The following is a 24,092-nucleotide window of genomic DNA, read 5'->3' on the forward strand; positions in this document are numbered from 1 at the left end:
CAAATATATAGAAATAACTGATTGGCTATGGACCAAGTCAAATTATGACATCATTTTGAGTATAAATGATAAACGCATTGTTAGAGAGACAGGCCAGACCCCCCCTAGGGTCTGCGTCTCTCACCACCGCCCATCCAGAGACTACTGTGAGCTGTATTGCATGGGAGTAAATCATGGGAAAAACCATTGTTGTTTAGGTTAGAGTAATCTCAAGTTTCAAGTTCTCAAGTTTCTTTAATAGTTGTCATACAGAAGTACAGAATACTTTCATACAAAATGCTTCTTACTGTTACGCTCCAGAGACTGTGCTAGACAAGATAGTATCAAATAACATAGTATAGCATAACATAACATAGCATAACATAACATAGCATAACATATATAATGTACAGATCCCTTATCTGAAACCAGGTTTACTCATGTGTAATGCTCAGTAAGATTATCTATTTCATTGATGTTAACATGACTACTGTTTTATGTACAGACTGGGTTTGATGTGCAAACCTTATTAAGCCTATGTACAAATATGTTTGATGTACTATGAAATAATCCTTGTATGTAAACAACAACCTTCTAATTCACTCTGAGCCCCGAGGCAAAATAAACGCTTTGAGTTGAACTATAGTTCCTTTTGTCTGGGCTGCACAGTTTATTTCTCTACTCAGTAGAGAAAGACCATTCTATCATTATGATCCTTCTTCCTTTCCAGATAGCAACCTCATTGTACTGTAAATAACCTTAGATATTGATTAGAATATACGACACCCTGAAATGACATGTCAAAATGGCCGCTGTGAAAAGGGTCTATGGGCGGTTAAATTGGGGCCGTGAGGTCCAATGAGGTTCAGGTTAGGATTGAGGTGGGGGTGGGTCTATACAGCTTGAGGACATCACAAATGAGAGAGATTTGGAACATAGCGGCAGAGACCAGAAGAAGCGAGATGTTTGTCTTACTGACTATTTCTGTCAGCAGCTGGCGGAAACTCCGAAACTAATGGAGTAGGACGTAAAATCCTGTACACCAGTAAAAGTACATGAGGCTTATTTGATTGAGCAACAGCTTTGCATTGATTAGTGTCTTAGAAACATTTTGCCATTTATTTCAGAAAAATCCTTTTAAAAGGGATTTTTGTTATATTTTGTTGACGATGTATAAACAGAGGATAAGCTAGGCTAGCGATTTGGCTAGTTTTGATTCAAAATGTTGAAAATGTTACATGTTGAAGTTGACAGATATTTAAGCAGTTGATTGCTACAATTGTAGGTGCACACAACAGTTTCGTCAATGTTGATTTTCAGTGAGGACATCGCCTCCCATTAATTTCCCCCCATGATTGACCTTTTCTTTTCTTAACTCATTCTGCGCCACGGGTCGGGGAACCAGAGGGCGCTATTACGCCAGTACTGTAATTAAATGGGGCGCTTTGTTCACTTGCGAGTGCTTAAAATATATCTTATATTATATCTATGGGTCTAATACACCCGTCGACTATAAGTGAGTTGCTTCCAGTCAACATCCACGAAACAGATTGTTTTTTCATTGGTACATTTTCGTTTTATACCGTTTTGAATATGAATATAGTTTTGTTGATTCTTAGTAATTCCAGGAAAAGACGCGATAATAGCGAGTGGAATACACTAAACATGTTGTAATTTTTTGCCTGATTATCGAATCTTCCTGAAATCAACGCTAGATCATCATTATTATCCTTCCTCATGCAAGAATGAAAAGAGCCCTGGACCGCGGGGCTCCCCCGCCACCTCCTCCCACCCAACGGCACACAGCCACACACACACACACACAGAGACAGCTTCGATCGGGGTAGAAAGAAATATCAGATCAACGCAAGATTTTATATATAGTGTTCGTACCTGGTATCTGATGTAATGGAAAAGAAATAATCCAATTATCTGATCGCCATTCCAAATGCTGCTCGTGGAGGTCCGTCCCACATTACCGAGCGTTACACATGAACGGGCGGGCAGGGTTACTGCTCCATACCATCGTTGCAAAGGCCTACCTCGCCTGAGCACCTAAACCCCGCCCGCACGGCTCGGATCATCCTAGAAAAGAAACTACACCATTTCCAATGGAGTGCAATACCAGCTGGAAGGCGTAGGCGGCGGTATTTGCCCTTTTGCGAGCTCAGACCCATTCCCAATGATAACATCAGGCTGGATCGATGAAAATGAATGGATATAGCTAATAAATAATGATTAAAACCCGAGTTTTCTCGTGATTGGCGCTGAACGGTTGGCGAGTTAACTCGATTTTTCTCGTGGCTGGCGTAGAATGAGTTAATGGTCTTTAATAACGGCACAGTAATAATAATAATAATAATAATAATAATAATAATAATAATAATAATAATAATAATAATAATAATAATAATAATAATAATAATAATAATAATAATAATAATAATAATAATAACAACATTTTATTTATATAACGCTTTTCTAGACCTCAAAGTCGCTTTACACTAAGGTGTGGTGGTAGTGAGAGAAACATACAAGCATAACTTCATAACACAACTAGAATGAATAGAGACGGGAGGCTAAAAGAAGGTAGTGGTGAAGACATGGGTCTTGAGACAGGAGACTGATCCCCTAATGTCTTGGGGAAGGGAGTGTACAGATATACTGAATAAGCTCTAGGATCATACTGTAGCTACCTCATGTAAATTCTCCTTTAGGGCAAAGTTCCCTTTCAACTTTGATTATATATTATAATGTCTTCGGCTTGCTGTTGTTGCTGAGTGGTGAGTCTATGATTAAGTGGACCAAGGGGAGATCTATACGTACATTTAGCCCTCTGGTTAATCTTAAAACAGACTTTGATTTATGTAATTTCTGTTTTACCCTCCTGTCTGATGGCTGCAGACACAAAAGCAGAAGCCACGAGTCGGCTGTAACTGTAGGCCTAATAGTCAGAATCTTCAGCCCAAATCAACGATGTTGCAGTATTCCAGGGCCTCGCTTGGAGCTCCACTTGAAGACGTGACGGAGGCAGGCCTCACTCTCCTCCTGGGGAAGGGTGACATGGAAGGTAGCAGTTCCACCAACTCGACACCTCCCCTGGCCTGCTGGGCACTAAAAAGTAGCAAATGTGGCCATCTTTGGAAAACACGGACAGGGAGGACAGCGGCGAGCCGAGGTTGGTGGCCCTGAAAAGCCCTGTCGTAGTGGACTTTCTTTGTTCATGATTGAATTAACAAGGTCGGTATTCCTCTTAGTAGCTAGCGAAATAATGGGGAAGATGGTAGAGGACTTCTATTAAATCGTCAGAAAGGAAACTTCTGTGAGCAAGCACAATACAAAGGGTTGCGACTAGGGATGTCCGATATTATCGGCCGACCGATATTATCGGCCGATATCGGCAGTAAAATGTGATATCGGAAAATAATTTTTTTTTACATTTATTTAACCTTTATTTACCCAGGCAAGCAAGTAAGAACAAATTCTTATTTTATTTATTGTCAAAAGTATGCATGTTGGTTTAATTCAACAACAAGAGATATGTAATGTTAATTTTAACTTTTTTAATGATCATATTTTGCACAGATAATGCTTACATTTAGAAAGCCTTTTGAATGCATCCAGTGAAATTATTAGTTACCTGAAATTATTCCGTTTTTTTGGGGGGAAACCCTGCATGTATCGGTATCGGTTGATATCGGTATCGGAAATTAAGAGTTGGACAATATCGGAATATCGGTATCGGTAAAAAAGCCAATATCGAGCATCCCTAGTTGCGACCCATGTTCTACAGTGTAGTAAGTGGTGAAAGGGTTTATTTGTTTGTTTGTTTGTTTGTTTGTTTGTCTGTCTGTTTGTTTATTTACACATATAAAAACAATTACATAATTATATAATATAATACAATCCACAAAGGGATGTGTAGAAGAATTGCCTAAAAACCCTCCAGGGCCTTGCATGTGGCATTCACCAGGAAGCAAAATTACACTGATATTACATCAACATAAAAATATAAAATCCCCCCCCAAACACACACAAGTTCAAGTTCAAGTTCAAGTTTGTTTATTAGTTGTCATACAGAAGTACAGAATACTTTTATATAAAATGCTTATTTCTGTTTTGCTCCAGAGATTGTGCTAGATAAAAATAGATAAGTATAAAAGTATAGTAAGTATAAAATAGAAGTCAAGTACGTATAAAAAAGTGTTCAATATATACATATATACAATGTACAATGCAGAGTAGAAAAGTAACTGAGTTACAATACAATATACTATATACTATACAGTACAATGCAGAAATGGGATGAGGTACAATTTAGGTACAATTTACAGTAAGGTGTAATGAGGTATGGGTTGTAGTGCAAATTCTTTGCCAATAAATATAAAGTGTGTTTAGGTGTTCTAAAGTGGGTAAAGTGGGTGCTGCAGTGAGTTGTTTGTTTAAAGTGAGTTTGTGCGTGTGGATGTGTGTGCTGTGAGTGCATTTGATGGTTGTTACGATTGTTCATTGTTCAATCAATTGATCATTGAGCATCCTGATGGCCTGGGGATAGAAGCTCCTTCTGAGTCTCTCTGTGCTTGCCATAAGACTCCGGTATCGCTTGCCTGACCGCAGCAGTTCAAAGAGGCAGTTGTTTGGGTGGCTGGAGTCTTTGATTATTCTCTTAGCCTTGCCCATGCACCGCTTGTTGTAAATGCCTTGGAGAGTGGGAAGCCCCCCTCCAATTGTGCGTTCGGCTGAACGGGCCACTCTCTGTAGTCTGCTGCGGTCTTGTGCAGTGCTATTCCCAAACCAGGAGGTGACATTGCCAGTCAGGATGCTCTCTATTGTGCATGAGTAGAAGTTCTTGAGGATCTTCTTCTGACGTTGAACTTCCTTAATCGCCTAAAGAAGTAGAGGCGTTGTCGTGCCTTCTTGAACACTGTCAATGTGTGTGGTCCATGTCAAGTCCTCGGATATGTGGACTCCGAGGTACTTAAAACTGTTCACTCTCTCAACCGGTGCCCCATCGATGCTGAGGGGGCTGTAGTCCCTGACCCCCGACCTCCTAAAGTCCACAATCATCAACTTTGTTTTGCTGACGTTCAGGGAGAGGCAGTTCTCTTGACACCATCCCGCTAGAACCTTAACCTCCTCCAGGTAGGACCTCTCGTCGTTTGCAGAGATCAGGCCCACCACTACTGTGTCGTCAGCAAATTTGATGATTGTGTTGTTGTTCCGCTGTGCCACGCAGTCATGTGTGTACAGGGAGTAGAGGAGGGGACGTAGGACACAGCCCTGGGGGGCCCCTATGTTGAGAGTGATGGATGAGGAGGTGCAGTTGCCTGCTCTCACCACCTGGGGTCTGCCCGCAGTGCCCGTCAGGAAGTCCAAGACCCACTGGCAGAGGTCATAGTTCAAGCCCAGGTCCCTGAGCTTGGCTATGAGTTTGGAGGGGACTATGGTATTGAATGCTGAGCTGTAGTCGATGAATAGCATTCTCACATAGTTCCCCTGCCTCTTGTCCAGGTGTGATGCTGCTGTGTGCAGCACATTGGCTATGGCGTCCTCCGTGGACCTGTTGGGGCAGTATGCAAATTGCAGGGGGTCCAGGTTGATGGGGAGGGAGGAGCAGATGTATCCCTTCACTAGCTTCTCAAAGCACTTCATGGCTATGGAGGTGAGAGCTACAGGGCGGTAGTCGTTGAGGCAAGCAGGCTTGAATTTTTTGGGTACAGGGATAATGGTGGACTTCTTCAGACAGGTGGGGATGACAGCCTATTCTAAGGACAGGTTAAATATGTCAGTGAATACCGGGGCCAGTTGGTCAGCACAGACTTTTAGGACGCGGCCGGGGATGCCGTCCGGTCCTGCTGCCTTCCTGATATTCACTTTCTTAAAGGTCCTCCTCACCTTATGTTCTGTTATCCTGAACACTGAGTCTCCATCAGCAGCGACCCCCCCCCCTTTATTGCAGTGGTTTGTAGGCTGGTGCTGTTCAATAGGGGGTATCTGCAGAGCCGCAGAGCCAGGCTGGACGGGTTGGAGGCGGTCTGGACAAGTATTAGTGGTCTGGACAAGTATTTGCACTACTGCGCACCATTTTCAACTTCACTTTCGTCTTGTTTACATAGGTACATAGACAGTAATGTTACATCTAGACATTTATGACATGTAATAATAGAGTAAACTTGTAAATAGACAGTAATGTTACATCTAGACATACCAGATCTAGTAATAATAGAGTAAACTTAACTTTCGTCTCAGTAACAATGTTCATAAAGTGTACATCTAGACATGATGTGTACATAGACAGTAATGTTACATCTCTAGACATACCAGATCTAGTAATAATAGAGTAAACTTAACTTTCGTCTCAGTAACAATGTTCATAAAGTGTACATCTAGACATTTATGACATACCAGATCTAGTAATAATAGAGTAAACTTAACTTTCGTCTCAGTAACAATGTTCATAAAGTGTTGAGTGCTACAGTGTAGGTTAGTTTATTAGGACAAGTGCATGACAGTAAGGTTAGTTAGGGTTAGATTTTTTTTATTTAGATAATGGTTGAAGTAGTGAGTCTTTAGTCGACGGCGAAAAATTAGACGGGATTCGGCTGTCCTAACTGGGGTGGGTAGTTCATTCCACCATTGTGGGGCAAGGACTAAGAATAGGCGACTTCTCTTTGATGACCCTCCCGGAGCTTGGATAGGAGTAGGAATAAACTGTACATATACAGCACTGTTTGAACCTGGCACACAACATACTTCACATGTCATTTTTCTTTTTGTGGAGACGAAGATGATGAGTACCGGTCTTCTCCTCAGACATATAAAATCAGTTTTTCAATACAAGTACGACTCAAGACACGGAACATTAGTATGCAAAATAAAAAATGAACACAGATTTTGAGTGTGAATGAAAACTTTATTTCAACAAGATTGCAGAATGGGTACAATACAGTACGGCTCAATACACACAATTGTTAAGGGGATGCAGACCAGAGAAAGAAGTTTTGTCTTGTCTTCTCGTACTAAAAACGTGACTGTTAGCACAGAGACGGCTGCAGTTACACACAGGGCCATTTTCGTTTCGTTTTCAGGGTCAGTTTCGCTTTTCAGAACGCAACGTAATGGCAGGCAAGTTAGGCCCAGTCCACACGAGCGCTGGATTTAATATAACCATGATTGTATGTGCGCAGTTGCACTGTTCGGCCACACACAACCGGGGATTTGCTACACTGCAACCCCGGTCTTTGAAAACCGGAGTCCAGGGTGAAGTTTTGCGGTTTTGTGTGGGCATAGCAACCAAGGTTGGAGGGAGGGAGCAGAATTAATTATTCGATATCAGTATAATAACTGGACTTTGAGAAGTCTTTATTCATGCAGACAGACACGCAGTTAGTTGGGTCGCTGATGCGTTTGAGTCTCTGCACTCCCTCCCCCCAAGGGCAGCATCGCTCATCGGTGAACCATCACATCTAAATGCCATATGAACACAACAAAAAGTAGCTCTCATCTGTGTACCTAAAAACAGTTCTGTAGTCTTCATCGCCAAAGCCAGAGGTATGCTCTATGTATTTCGAGTCCAATAATAGAATCTCCTGTATGCGTGGCTTCAAGACCTATAATGGGTATGTAAAAATAAGCACAGCATGTCAGTCAGGTTTCTGTGGGAATGTGGATTCTGCTATTCTCCCAGAACGGCAGACATGATTAAGTTTATAAGACACGCATTACTAATTTCACTTACACATAGCACAAAGTGGTTTTCGGTCCAGGCTGGAAAGACTATTGCATGTTTCATCTTCATGTCAGCCTAATATTTATGAAACATGAGTTTACCATTAGAGTAGGGATGTGCCATTATGCTTATTCAATTTACTAACTGAATAATTATATTTATTTCATCAATTAATTACACTTACCGGAAATGAAGCTAACGGGTTGATACTTCGGTCCTTCCAGGTAGGAACAACATACATGTCTTCTATATAAATGTCCATGTCCTGGTGAGGAAAAAACAAACATGATTATTAATAGTCTGCCTTCAGTACCAAAAGTTACTTTTAAATGTGTAATTAAAAAAGAGGTCATACACGTTTCAGAGCCAGTTCACCAATGAGCTTCAGGCATGCATTTCCAATCTGCAAGAAATCACAATTAAGACATTATAGTGAACATGACTGAAACTCTCCCTTCGGTAATAAATGTTAATCTGTTAGACCATGTGACTACTCACAGTTGAATCCATATAGCTGTTCAACCCAAGGCTCCAAAACTCATCCCGTGTCAAACAAGTTTGTCCTTCCTTCACAATTATTTCTTCCGAAGGCCTCTTTCGGTCCAGGACATAACAGCTGAAGATAATAACCATTGTTGTGATACAGATGAGTAGTTTTACATAGAAAGTAATTATTTGTAGAAATGTGCCTACCAGTTGTTGTTGGATAGGGTTTCGGGACTTCGCCCCCAGGGTTGGTCTGGTGAGTAGTCATTGTCCACTGGAATCTCAAGTTCTACAGGGATGGACATACACAAAAATATAAGAGAAATAGTAACAATGTTTAATAAAACTAATAGTGTAGAGGTAAGAATTACTGTAGGTAGGCATAGGTTTTTATAGGCCTGCTTCTGCTGCAGAAGCCAGGTTCTATGGTGTAATAGTTAGCACTCTTGACTTGGAGCAATTAAGAGTTCACTATTTAAGGTGGTGGGTGGCAGTTTAATATGATTATTGGACAAATCATGCATGGTTTCAGTCAAGGCGGCTAAACTTGAATTTAAGACATTTTAAGACTTTCTAACTTACTTATCATTGCTGGGGGCAGACCTGAACCCGCTTCAGGGAGCACACCTTGAGCTGCTTCCAGTGATAGATCAAGGACTGCTTCCTGTGACACTGTAAGCAGATGACAAACACAGCTTAGTAAGGAACAGTGAACTTGATGAATGAAGACATTTATACATTATTTCCTAGATCAATTAAAAACAGGATTAATGCATTAAATATCTTTAATGCAAGTGCAAGTAGAAAATGTACCCAATACAGCCTGGTGGTAGCTGTTTATTGCCACCGCTGTCGTCCCAAATAACTTTTTGATGTTGTCTATTCGCTTCTTGTTTTTGTTGTTGTTGAAGTGTTCTAGGATGTTTCTCATCAGGAACAGATGGGTCGATGGTAGTTGCTGCGTTAAAAAGTAATTGTTCTTTCTCATTTGTGCAAACAGTTGTTCTGCAACTTGACTGTTTACATGTCCTGCAGTTTGAGGGACTATTATTATTATTATTATTACTAGATCTGGTATGTCTAGATGTAACATTACTGTCTATTTACAAGTTTACTCTATTATTACATGTCATAAATGTCTAGATGTAACATTACTGTCTATGTACCTATGTAAACGAGACGAAAGTGAAGTTGAAAATGGTGCGCAGTAGTGCAAATACTTGTCCAGACCACTAATACTTGTCCAGACCGCCTCCAACCCGTCCAGCCTGGCTCTGCGGCTCTGCAGATACCCCCTACTCGTTATTCCCAGCCTCAAACCTCGCATAGAAGGTATTGAGATAATTTGCTAAGGAGATGCTGTTCAGTTTGAGGGAGGTACCTTTGTAATCTGTCATCGTTCTGAGGCCCTGCCACATACCTCTGGAACCACAAGGAACATTCATTCACAATACACATAAGCAGGTCTACATATAGACACCAAAGCAGGCACCTATGCCATACGATTTCGGGTATAGAGAAAACAACTAATGACAGGAAGAATATATAATAAAACGAAAATACAATAACAAAATAAAACAAGCCATCACACCACAGTTTGTAAAGGGAGCTGTAAAGGGAGCTGTTGAGGACGCAACCCCGGTCAGACGCCTCTGGTTTTAGCTCTGCAACGATGTACACACTTTTAGCTATTATGTTTGTTTTTTCTACTTTTTTTATTAAAGCAACACTGGCGGGTACGTCATACGACCGCCAGACACTTATGGACCTAAACCCCGGGCTCAAAGAGGAGTTTGGAGACACTTTATGCCTAGAATGGCCAACCGAGATCAAAAGGGAGAACGGCGACAAAGAAAAGAACAAAGGACACGGCAGGAAGAGGCACAGAGGAAGACGAGGAGGTATCAGGCTGCGATTAAAAAGAGCTGCTTACCGTCCAGCAATTCCATCCATCTTTCTGGCGAATGCACGTTTGCTGGAGGGTAGGATGGATGACTTAAGGGCAAGGGTCCACTTCCAACGGGAGATGAGAGACATCAACATGTGTTTCACGGAAACATGGCTCAAGTCAGCGACTCCGGACAACAGCGTCTCTCCCTCGGACGCCTTTACCGTATTACGTGCGGACCGAACGGCAGCCTCTGGAAAGAGCGTCGGAGGTGGGGTCTGCCTCTTCACGAACAATGTCTGGGTTAACCCCAAAGAAGTGCATGTTCTCTCGAGCTCATGCTCCCCAGACATGGAACATCTTTCAATCCTGTGCCGCCCGTTCCACCTCCCCCGGGAGTTTAACGCGGTCATCATGACCGCCGTATATATACCCCCACAGGCGAATACTGGCAAAGCGCTGGGGGAACTACATGATCACCTAAACAGTCACCAGATCAAACACCCGGATGCGGCGATGATAGTGGCTGGCGATTTCAACCAGGCGAACCTGAAGAAAGTGATGCCGTCCTTTTTTCAGCACATCGCCTGCTCCACCAGAGGGAGGAACACACTCGACCACTGTTATTCCCCGTTCAGAGCCGGCTACAAGGCGGTAGCAGCTCCACCATTAACGGGGTCTTCAAGCTCGAGCGATCACGACTCCATCTTGCTATTCCCCGCATACAAGCAAAGATCACGTGACGCCGTCGTGTCACGTGAGACAAAGAAGTAGACTGACGAATCAGAGGCCACGCTCCAGGACGTGTTAGCAGACACGGATTGGGATATGTTCCAAGGCAGCGCCAGTGACATCAGCGAGCTCGCAGACACAGTGGTGAGCTATATAACAACAATAGCTGATGGTATTGTCCCCACGAAAAAGGTGCGGGTTTTCCCAAACCAGAAACCGTGGGTGGACAGTACTATTAGAGCAGCTCTGAACTCTCGCACCACCGCTTACAACCTGGGCAGAGAGTCAGGAAACATGGAGGAGTATAAGGCTTCAGTCTATACTCTACGCAAGGCTGTTAAACTTGCTAAGAGGACATATGCTGACAAACTGGAGACACAAATGGCACAAAACGACACAAGAGGCTTATGGCGGGGACTGAAGACAATAACTGACTACAAAGTCAGCGCCCCCTCAATGGGGAGCGACGACGCATCCCTCGCGGACAAGCTCAACTCTTTCTACGCTCGGTTTGGTGTAGACAGTGGCGCTGCTAGCTCTCCGGCTAGTGATGTCACTGGCGCGCCGGCTGTTGTGGAGGGGGGGGGGGGCAACCGCGGGGGGGCGGGGACGCTCTCTCGTTGTCGGAACACAGTGTGAGAAGAGCATTTATGCAGGTGAACACCAGGAAGGCTGCTGGCCCAGATGGTATAACAGGACGCATACTTAAGTCCTGTGCCAACCAGCTAGCCCCAGTGTTCACCGCCATATTTAATCAATCCCTGGCGGAGTCAGTGGTCCCTGCCTGCTTCAAGATGTCTACCATCATCCCTGTACCGAAGAAACCCTCCCCAACATGTCCAAATGACTACAGACCGGTGGCACTCACCTCTGTGGTCATGAAATGTTTCGAGAGGCTGGTCAAGGACCACATTTGTGCCTCCCTCCCCAGTGATATGGACCCTATGCAATTTGCATACAGGACAAACAGGTCCACTGACGACGCGGTCTCCCAGGTACTGCACAGCACCCTCTCTCACCTTGACCGTCAGAAGGGGGGCTATGTGAGACTGTTGTTCATTGACTACAGCTCAGCGTTCAACACCATAGTCCCCACCAGACTGGTGGACAAGCTGATCGAGCTGGGTCTGAGCTCCGCCCTGAGCGCCTGGGTACTGGACTTTCTGAGCGAAAGACCCCAGGCGGTCAGGGTGGGGGGTCAGACCTCCAACACCATCACCCTGAGCATCGGGTCCCCCCAGGGCTGTGTTCTGAGCCCCCTGCTGTACTCACTCTACACACACGATTGTGTGGCCAAGTTCAGCTCCAACTCCATAGTGAAGTTCGCAGACGACACGGTGGTGGTGGGGCTGATCTCGGACAACGACGAGAAGGCCTACCGGGAGGAGGTTGAGGTACTGGAACGCTGGTGCCAGGACAACAGCCTGCTCCTGAACATTGGTAAAACCAAGGAGCTGATCGTGGATTATAGGAGAGGACAGCAGGAGACACCACTGAGGATTAACAGGGCTACCGTGGACAGGGTGAGCAGCTTTAAATACCTGGGGGTCCACATCTCAGAGGATCTGACATGGTCAACACACATAGACACAGTAGTAAAGAAGGCGAAACAGCGCCTCTACCACCTGAGACAGTTAAGGAAGTTCAGAGTATCGGGGAAGATACTCCAGTCCTTCTACTCAGGAGCTGTAGAGAGCATCTTGACCGGAAACATCACTGCCTGGTATGGAAACAGCACGGCACAGGACAAGAAGGCCCTACAGAGAGTGGTGCGCTCAGCCGAGCGTACCACGGGTATTGCACTACCTCCCCTGCAGGTTCTATACAACAAGAGGTGCAAATCCAGAGCCTGCAGAATAATGAAAGACCCCCACCACCCCAATAACAGCCTGTTCCAGCTGCTGAGGTCAGGCAGACGCCTGCGAACCCCAGCTACTAGGACAGAGAGGCTTAGGCTCAGCTTCTTCCCCCAGGCCATCAGAGCCTTGAACAATGAACATTGAGTGCCACAGAACACTGAACTATCCACACACAAGCACACATGAGCACACACACGACACGCACGCTGTGCACTAGCAGCCACTCTAACACTTTAACATGAGCGGGCACACACTCATGCCGCACTCACCCACACTTATTGCCAAAAGGAAAGGCCACTTTAAATTAGTATAGCAACAGTAAGTGTATTGCACTACCAAAGCTACCTAGCATGTCCTATATGCTCTGTAAATAACTATGTACAGATACCGAGATGTCACACCATGTTACATGTTACCTGTTATTGCACAATGTTGTTTTTATTGGATTCTATTATATGTTGTACCACTGTATTGCACATCGTTGCGGGCAAGACCACCCGCATTTCATTGTATACTTGTATGCCGTGACAAATAAAACTCTTGACTTGACTTGACTTGACTTGAGCCCATATGGGAAATATAGGTGATCTAGGAGATGAGATTTCAGTGCTCTTTTGAACTTCAGAAAATAAATGTATGTGGAGTGTTATGTGTGGGGTCTGTCTAGCTGTAGTTCCCTGTCCTGGTTTTGTAGTCCTTATTGTTTTCCCTTCCAGGTGTACCCATCTGTAATCAACCCCGGTGTGTCTTGTCTCGTCATTCCCTCATGTATAAGTATTCTGCATGCCCTCCCCTTTGTCTGGTGCTGATCCTGTCTGTGAAGTTGTGTGTTCTCGTTCGTCATTATTTTATTCTCTCTTTTGTTCAAACCATGGTAAATATTAATTAAATTACTTTGGCTACCATCTCCTTATTATGTTACATTGACCAGACATCGAGCCTTATCTCAGTCAATAGTAACGTAATATGGAGGCAAAGAGTTCCACAACTTTGACCCTCGGTAGAGTTAACAAAACTGAGATTGGGAAGTGCGGGAAAGGGGTGGTCTAAGCAAACAGGAATTACGTGTGGGGTAATTATGAATTTGGTGATTGTGGGCAAACATGTCATGAAAGAAAGGGGGAATGGCTTTGTTAAAAAATCTATACACAAATGAAGATGATTCACTTCCGGTTTGACTTCAGCATGTAGTGGTCACGTCGGTCAGATCTCCGCTCCCGTTATTTTAAATTTTGCTTCAAAATCCACTTTTTACAACACCAATGTGTTTAAACCTCGACGTATATATTAACTAAGATCTTCTACTAACTATATCGACAGAAAAAATCAAGATGACATCAAGGAAAGACCCTGGAAAGAAATGCGCAGCAGACAATCTAACGGTAGAGACCCCGCCTGTGGAGACGTGCTCCGTGCGGGTACTGGCAGGAGAGATCGAGAAGAAAACAACTGATAATGTCACCTCTTCCATTGCCCCCGCCACCTCACCCGATACAGATATAGAGTATACATCATCCGATTTCGAGTCTCTGGCTAAGCTAATAAAGATCTTAACCGATAAGGTTGATAAGCTTGACGTTAAGGCTGATAAGGCTGACGTTAAGGCTGATAAGGCTGACGTTAAGGCTGACGCTTTCAAAGAATCTATCGAAGCCAAATTCGAAGATTTAAAAGCAGGGGCTGCAGTACAGACCGAACGCACTATTGTAGTTGAAGCCACCTTGGTCGAACATACACTGAAATTTGCTAAGGGCGATAAGGCTCTACATGACGGTATCGCGGAACTAACGGAGAAGATAGAAGAGGTTGACGAGAAGCTTTCGCATAAGATATATGACAACAACGAGAAGATAACAGCTAAGTTATTCGAAATCGAACGTCACTCCCGTAGATTTAATATCCGTATAGTGGGATTGGATGAATCAGTTGACTGCACAGACGACTCGTTTGCGACAGTGTTAGCTGAAATTCTAGTTCCAGATATCCTCTCTACAACGCCGAAAGTGGATCAACGCTACAGAATTGGCACCCGAGACAACAACAGCAATAAAGCGAGGGTGATTATTGCTAGCCTGCGTAAAACTGGAATAAGAGATACGATTATCCGGGAGGCACGAAAGAAGAGGGGAAATCTGCTACACAACGGGAAACAAGTGTTTTTTCTACGAGGATATGTGCCGGGAGGCTATAGCCCTACGAGCACGTTACAAGGTTGTGATGTCTCAGCTCTTTGAGAAAAAATTCCGTCCTACACTACACTACCCAGCGAATCTTTCCATCATGGATGAAAGTGGAAAAAGGGTCTGGCTCCATTCGCCTGAAGAGGCCGAAGCGTACATGAGGAAACCACAACGTGGAGGATAAGTTTATTCATCTTTTTTTTTTTATCTTCGTTGGATAACTTTGTTATAGCTCGGACACCAAAAACGGTATCAAACAAGCTTTGATAACATTGATGTAGAAATAGTTTAATACGAGACGCTAGACACTATATTTATATAAAGGTTCGCTGTTTGGGCCCGTTAGATTTATGGTTTTGTGCAGGTCATGATTTGTTGTTGACATTTTGGAATATTCTGGATTTTTTCAACGCTCTGTGTCATATTGGAATATACTAGAATGATATCACTCTATGGCATGAAGAATGCCCTGGAACATAAACAACAGTTTTTGCAAGTCATGATCGGTTGCTAACATTCTGGAATACTCTGGACTTTTTCAATGAATGCCCTGGAACATTAACGTCAGTATGTGACCTGCACATGAACCAGATCTGGAAGAACAACAACCTTCATAGCGGATTTCTGCCCACCCATGTTCGGGGGACGAACTGCATACACGTATTTATAAAACCTCCTTTTCATCTAGATGTGTAAGCTTGGCAAAGTTATTTTAAGATTTAAGCAGATGTTCTCAAATTTTTGGGATTTCTATAATCTAGTTCTAAACATCTTTCTTTTTTTTCTGTCTTTGATATGTTTTAACCTATACATGTTAGTAGAAGGTTTAAATGAATATACTAGTTGAGGCATATTTTTCATTTTTATTTTATTATATTAACGGGAGAGTGGCTAGGCCACAGGTGACATTCTATTAAGGTAGAATTAAACGTTTTAGATCCTATGGAAATTTGCATAGGAAAGTTAAGGATAAATGGCTCATTCTGGGCTGACCGGTCGTGTAAGGGAGGGTGGAGCTGTACGCGAAGGGGGTGTCAAACGAACACAGGTACCTTGTACGGCTCTTTAAGGGAGGGGGGTTCAGGGGATTATATGTATAATTATGTATGTTTTAAGCTCGGCTCTCAACAGGACCTCAATAATTGGATATATATCCATTGTGAATTTGTACTCCAGACGAATTACAAACAAGTACACAACAACTTGTTTAGATCATGGCTAGTTTGAATATAATGATTTGGAATACTGGGGGACTAAACAAACAACATAAACGCAAAAGCGTGCTTACACTGATGAAAAACAAACAGGTTGATGTGGCTCTTTTAAGCGAAACGCACCTTTTAGTGGATAACAAAGTAATGCTAGCGGACAACATATCGCTGCTGTCGGGACAAAACCTCATAACTCCAAAAACCCAACTTTTCAGCAGATGAAAAAAACTAACACAGATTTGAGGGTGAATAGAGTTAGGAGGTTTAGACAGATGATCGGTTTAATGCTTTTCCATTGTTTAAACTTTGTAAAACCCACACACACATATGGAGGATGATCTACGGAGTTGATTTATATAATAAAAAAAAAGTTATGAGGTTTTGTCCCGACAGCAGCGATATATCATAACATTAGCCACTCATCTTTTGGAACGAGATCCCGTGGAGTTGCTATAGTCGTGAAACGGAAGTTGAATATTGAATTGCAGGACGTATGGTCTGATATAGATGGTCGGATAACCATAGCTAAAATTGTATACAGTAACAGAAAAATAGCGTTGGTAGCGGCATATGCCCCAAATCTTCACGATGCTAACTTCTACGCTACACTCACCAGAACAATGTTAAACCTTCCTGAATATTCATTTATAATTGGTGTGGATTTTTATGCCATTTGGGATCCCGGGATGGATAAGTCTTATCCCACCATTTCCAATGATCAGAAACATGCATCTAATGCACTAAAGGATTGGTCCAAGAATACAGGTGTAAATGACCTATGGCGATTACTCAACCCAACGGCCCGAGAGTACTCTTGTCGATCTACAAGACACAAGACATTCTCCAGAATAGATTATGTTTTTGCATCCCCTAGACTATTTGATAACTATGACGTGGAAATGGTTCCCAATGCACTATCAGATCACAGCTATTTACTCCTAAAAGGATCATTTGGTATACTGTCATCCCGAGCCCCAAGATGGCGATTTAACTCGATATTGCTGAAAAACAATGAATTCATTATACAATTCAAAGATGAACTTATTAATTTCCTGCTGGAGAATGCGGGTTCGGTACAGGACCCCAGAATATTATGGATGTCGGTAAAGGGATTTATCAAGGATTTCACTATGGTCTTTGCCTCCAAACTACGCAAGAATCGTTGTTCAAAATTGGTAGAGCTGGAAACGCTTTACTCATCGTTATTTTCCTCTTTACAATACAACTAATCGGTTCGATTGGAATCTCAAATTAATGTGTTAAAAAAAGAGATTAACGCCATTTTAAGACAACAATCTGAATTTCAAATACGTAGCACATGACAACATTATTACTTTCATGGTTCTAAACCAAGTCACCTACTAGCTATGAAGATACGAGCCAATGCAAAATTTGCAGATATCCCTACTATTAAGGTCCAACAAGGACTTGTTACAGACCCCAAAAAAATTAACGAGTCATTCAAAGAGTTTTACTCCAACTTGTACAAATCAGAAATGGCTTTCGATCAAAACAAAATGGATATATATCTTAATCAAATTAACCTACCTAAACTATCAGAGGAAGACGCTAAACAGTTAGAAACACCTATCACACTAGATGAACTTAGGGAGGCTATATCTGAAATGCAAATTGGTAAGGCTCCTGGAAGGGATGGTATCCCTCCAGAATTGTACCTCTCATGTAATTGGACCCCTATTACTTAATATGATTTTATACTCAATCAAGGAGGGGAATTTCCATAAGATCGACAATATTGCACTCATATCTGTCCTCCTTAAAAAAGACAAAGACCCCACCGATTGTGGTAGTTATAGACCCTTGATCCTCCTCGGAACCGATATCAAGCTGTATTCCAAGGTACTAGCCATCAGACTTCAAAAGCATATGACATCTTTAGTTCATCCTGATCAGACTGGCTTCATAAGAGGCCGCCTGATCACGGATAATATAAGACGGTTACTACATGTGCTAGACGCCAGCAAGGATGCCATTCCACCTATAGCGATGTTGTCCTTGGATGCGATGAAAGCCTTTGATAGGTTGGGGGATGCTCGATATTGGCTTTTTTACCGATACCGATATTCCGATATTGTCCTACTCTTAATTTCCGATACCGATACCGATATCAACCGATACCGATATATGCAGGGTTTCCCCCCAAAAAAACAGAATAATTTCAGGTAACTAATAATTTCACTGGATGCATTCAAAAGGCTTTCTAAATGTAAGCATTATCTGTGCAAAATATGATAATTAAAAAAGTAAAAATTAACATTACATATCTCTTGTTGTTGAATTAAACCAACATGCATACTTTTGACAATAAATAAAATAAGGATTGGTTCTTACTTGCTTGCCTGGGTAAATAAAGGTTAAATAAATGTATTAAAAAATTTACCGATACCGATATTTTCCGATATCACATTTTACTGCCGATATCGGCCGATAATATCGGTCGGCCGATAATATCGGACATCCCTAGTTGGAATGGTCTTATTTATGGGCAGTACTTGAAAGGATGGGGTTAGGAAACGGATTCATTGATATGATAAAAGTATTATACAAAGACCCATCGGCCATGATTATAACAGGTAAAATTACCTCCGAAATCTTTCCTGTATCGCGCTCCTCCAGACAGGGTTGCCCTCTTAGTCCCGGACTATTCGCTTTATCATTAGAGCCTTTAGCACAGTATATAAGACAATCCCAATCCATAGAACCAATCGCAATTAAGGGCACACAACATCATATTAGTTTATATGCGGACAACGTAATATTGTTCATGCAAAACCCTACCACCTCACTGCCTCATCTTCTCAAGTTGATTGATGATTTTGGCAATCTATCGGGATTTAGGATAAATTGGCCAAAGTCGGCCTTCCTCCCACTTAATGCCCCTGCAAAGGATATATTCCTTCCAGAAAAAATACCAATGGTAAAACACTTTAGATGTCTAGGAGTTGAAATATTCCCTACTATATGCCAAACGGTGAAGTATAATTACACAAAACTCCAGGATAAGATCAAAAATGACTTTGACAGGTGGTCCAAACTTAAAAACTCAGTACAGGCCCGAGTATCAATAGTTAAGATGGATGTTTTACCTAGAATCAACTTCATTAGCTCAATGTTACCGTTACCCCCCCCCCCCCCCCCCCCCCCCCCCTGATGGTTACTGGAAAAAATTACACTCCACCACATATACATTTATTTGGAACAACAAACCTCCACAAATAAAAAGATCCACCGCACAGAGAAACAAAGCCGACGGAGGTTTAGCATTTCCAGACTTCTACCACTATTTTAAAGCGTACTCTTTAAGACCACTGATAACCTGGTTTGACTCTCAAGCATCTGTATCCTGGAGAAACTTAGAAGAAAATATAGTGGCACCACATAGACTGCAGGACATAGTATACACCATATTATCAATTAAGCAATGCGAATTGAAATTTGGCCCTCTTATTACACATGTGATTCGGATATGGCGTGAAACACAGAAAAAAAAATATTCTAACCAACATAAATGGCATAGCCATTCTCCCCTATTCAATAACAATGCACTCCTTATTGGAAAACGACCTATCAGATACCCCAAATGGGAAAAACAGGGCATACATACATTGGGAGATGTCTTCAACAAACGCGGTTTTTGTAGCTATCAAGATATACGTAACAAATTTAACCTCACCAGTTCCACATTTTATTTCTACGCACAGTTATTGGAATGTTTGAAGGCTCATGGAGTCCCATTAAAGATATCAATTGAGCACCACAGATATCACAAATTCTTCTATGAAAGAGAGACATCGAGAGGCTTTGTATCTGACTTTTATCATCACTTACTAACGTCTTCGTATGGAATCCTTCCCCTAGACTCAGTCTGGAGGAGGGATATACCAGACTTGGAAGTAGATTTTGATTGGCAAGAAGTCTGGGCAAACGTTCGAATTGCGTCACGCAACCCGGATCATCAACAAATTAATCTTAATTATATTCATAGGACATACCTGACTCCTATAAGATTGAACAGAATGGGACTTAGACAAGACTCTCTATGTTCCTTATGTACAAACGGTGATGATGGTACATTTATGCATATGTATTGGGATTGCCCACCTGTTAAGATATTCTGGGAAGAAGTGACCCTGCAATTATCAGAATTTTTATTTCTGAACATACCTGTACAGCCCTCTGTATTGCTGTTGAATGATGTTTCTCAGTTTGCAGACTCTATACAGCTAAAGAGACTAGTTTTGTCCGGTCTCACAGCTGCTAAAAAGCTGATAGCATCACGATGGATTCAACCGGATAAAATGTGCCGGAAGGTATGGGTTCTTACCTATCTCGATGTGATTTATCTAGAGATATCTACAGCAAGAATTTTAGGTGTCAGTGAAACCAGCATTGCAATCTGGTTAGAAGTGGTGGAGAGAATAAAGGCTAGCATATGAATTGTAATTCCTGGTTAGAAACGAATGAAAATGGATGGATTATCCAAGGGGGGGTCCTGGGGGGGGGGGGGGGGGGGGGGCGGAAGAAGAGCGAGTAGGAGCATATGTATGTATTGGATTGGATTGCAAGTATTAGGTATATATCTCGTAAACTACATTTATATTGATTCAAATGGAATGTATATAGTCCTGTGACTTACTGTGGATATTTACTGTTGATGCTTGTGTGTCTAATTTTATGTCATGTTTAAAAAAATATTATTCACTTGATAAACACTGAGTATACCTAATTTATGGAATAGAGGCTGAGAAGAATGACTTCGTTGTACACAGCTTGTTGTGAAGGGCCAGATTAAACCGAATATATATATTTATTTATATATATATATTTAATTGTATTTGTATATTCTCTAATATTCCCTGATATCCCTTGTATATTCCTTGTACAATATGCATTGAATATCCATTCTAGCCTACTGAACATCCCATAATAGTCTCCATTCTACTATTGGTCGAGACCTTGGTGCCAGGCTGCCATACCCCCCAGACCCAGTTCAAACGTACCGCTCAACATGTACGAACAAGTCCTAGTTCCGCGTAGGAATCTGGCTACCGCACCACTAACGGTACTATTTGTTCATAGTGCGTATATATACTGCGCTACTAAAGTAGGACTTCCTTTTCAGTCCAGTTTCTTACCCTCCAATAGAGTGACAGACGTAAAGCCTCCCCGCGACGCCACGTGTGGGAGTAAGGCCAAGTTCGGCCTACCATCGGTATTGAGACATCGTGTATATTAATATTTGAATAGTCATATTTGGCACTATATCGTCGAGTTGGACGTAGTCTATTAAGCTAATAATAGTCTGTTAATATATAGTGCTTCGTACGGTGAGAATACTATCGTAGTCAGTACCCCATCGTTTCGGGCAGAGAACTGGCTGCTTATCCAGGGTGGCCGACCCCATGTGAGGCTGCACCCGAGGAGCCCCAGAGCCGACGAGCGAGTGGACCTGCATACCGGATTATTCTACCGACGACAGCCCGCCTTCCCAGGCACGGATTATGCTTTGTATACAGTGATTATTCTATGGATAAAGACCAACACTGCCGTGTGTTGGAAACCCCCCCCCCGGAGAGGACGACAGGTGAGGAGACGCTCTACACGACGAGGTCGCTTCACGTCTCTCCATCGTGGACCGAAGGAAGCCGGCCCACAGAGAGTCCAACTGCTTTCATCTGTGGATCGAGGATCGCTGAGGCACCGAGCCGCACAACCGTGGGTTCTCCCAGGATACCCTCGGCCAGACGGATACAGCCAGACTCTACCCCCCCCCCCCCCTTCTCCAGTTGTCTTACAAGCGACCGGAATTCCCCCCTAGTGTATCCAGTTCTATAATCATTAAAGTATCATTGCTGTTATTCCTTAACTATTCCAGGTCGTATATGTACCACCTGCGCCTTCAGAGATTGGACATTCTCTATTGATATACCGACGAATACTCTTGCCATAAAAGTGCATACTAATTCCCATTCATAAATGTGATTGATTTGATTAAGTGCTTGCTCTACACACCATCGCTGTGTAGAAATAAAGACCTATTTCTAATTCGTACATTTGTGTTGGATCCGTTTCATCTACGTGACAGTGTTCATCATAATATATTTATGCCGAGTACTGGGTGGCCGAATATTAAGTACAAAGGTAGTGGTAGTAAGTATCATATCTAGTAATACAGTCAGGGAATTGTACCCCTCAGTTACAATTGGTCCTTCGAGCCGGATGGTAATTAGTGTAATATTAATATAGTGTTATTAATATTGAAATGGCCTATGATGAACACTCCACGAAACGATCCTCCTAACCAACGCCCGCAGCGCGAACGACGGCTCCCTCAGTACTTAGAGGCTTACGCTGTCAGTCAACAACCTAGTCTTCTACTAACAGTAAACGCGGTAAAACTAGAAAGTAAAAGTATGTCTAACCCCAACGCCCAGACTACCCCGACCATAGAGGCCCCTACGGGTTCTAATGTAACTGACCAAGTTCACGGTGGGGACCAGTGGGAACCAGACATGACTTCACACCCCGCCAGTACTGAAGAAGTAGTCCCCGATGAGTCCCGGGAGGAATACAACGCTACCGAGAGAGAACTCGGCACGGAAGAAGACGGGGAGAGCACCGTGGAGATAGAGCTCCAAGGCTCCGCAAGGAGTACCCCGAGGGAAGGCTCCCCTATACAACCGCCTTCCCCCAGCGAGGCAGAGAGGACCCTACAGCAGGCCTTCCTCATCAGCCTGAACGCCGCTGCTGAACGCGACCGACTGCAGATCCAGCAGCGGAGCGAAGAAGAGCATATACGTCTAGAAATAAGACGCATTCAGAGGGAAGAGAATGTGGCCCGAGACCGAGCAGACAGCCAGCGAGCAGCTGCTGGTGCTCTACGGGACGCAGAGCGCGACAGACAGCAAGCGCAACTAATAGAACTGCTGATCAGACGGACAACACCCCCTCCCTCCGCCAGAGGCTCCAGGAACTCGTCTAGACACACCTCCAGGGCGGCATCCCCTAGCCGAGTAAACAACCCTGAACTTGACCAACAGACGAGGTCTATACCCCCCACAGACCACCTCCCCCCACCGGTCCAAGCGAGACCTAGCAACCGGGAAGGAGCAGCATATCCTGTGGAGAGGCTAAACCAGAGACTACAAGCACTGGATGACCTAACTGAAGACGAAGAGGAAGAGGAGGAGAACCACGCCCGACGACAGCACAGTACTCTACCGGACCAGGAGGTCCGGTACAGCCCAGGCTATACTCCCGCGGAGCTGCGCTACAGACCCCCGACTCTATACACGGGTGAGCACGACGCACGACCCGCACCGAGGAACAGCACCTGGACAAGCGGGCCATGGTACACTGCCGGTACCAGCCCATACCAAGGAGCGGGAGGAGACTCGCCTAGGAGGCCTCTCCCCCAACGCTCGCCGATGTATCCACAGTCAGCGTCATACATTGGCACGCCTATGGTACCCGACTTCACCCAAGAGAACCGGGCCCAGTATACAGAACTCCGCATGTGTCTGGAGACCATGTTGGTGGATGTATTGGATGAACGCCATAAATACGCCATCCTACTGAAGCACTTAAAGGTGCCCCGCGCACATAATATAGCGCTCGCCTACGCGACTTCCACCACCCCATACACAGCAGCGCTGGTAGCATTGGACCAGAGGTATGGGCGCATATGGGATTACGTGATCCAGGAGATCCGACACATCGACCGCTTACCCCCAGCAATAGACAATCGAGCACTGGACGACCTGTCCATCAGAGTGCAGTCCCTGGTAGGGATGTTGGGAGCGCAGAGAGAGAAGGGGAGGCATGAACTTTACGCCAACTCAAATGTGGAAAGGATCTTGGAGAAGCTGCCGCCCGCTCGACAGGAGCGTTTTAGGCGGCAGAGAGACCACCGAGACCCGAATGGCCCCGAACCGAACCTCCTCGATCTAGCAGACTTCCTGGCGAGAGAAGTCAGCAGCCTACGGCTAGATACATTCGGACGGAGCA

At 43.6% G+C, this 24,092-nt stretch overlaps 1 long non-coding RNA gene across 1 annotated transcript; it reads right to left on the reverse strand.

The window, feature by feature from the left end:
• Positions 1-7,112: 7,112 nt before the first annotated feature.
• On the reverse strand, positions 7,113-8,325 carry LOC311225297. The gene is made up of 5 exons (XR_014619498.1): positions 8,207-8,325; positions 8,064-8,111; positions 7,893-7,973; positions 7,718-7,783; positions 7,113-7,589 (listed from the first exon to the last, which is right to left on the reverse strand). It is a non-coding gene; the product is annotated as an uncharacterized lncRNA (long non-coding RNA).
• Positions 8,326-24,092: the final 15,767 nt, after the last annotated feature.

Source organism: Notolepis coatsorum (assembly GCF_963971535.1).
Source record: "Notolepis coatsorum genome assembly, chromosome: 3".
In the NCBI taxonomy this organism is placed as follows: domain Eukaryota; kingdom Metazoa; phylum Chordata; class Actinopteri; order Aulopiformes; family Paralepididae; genus Notolepis; species Notolepis coatsorum.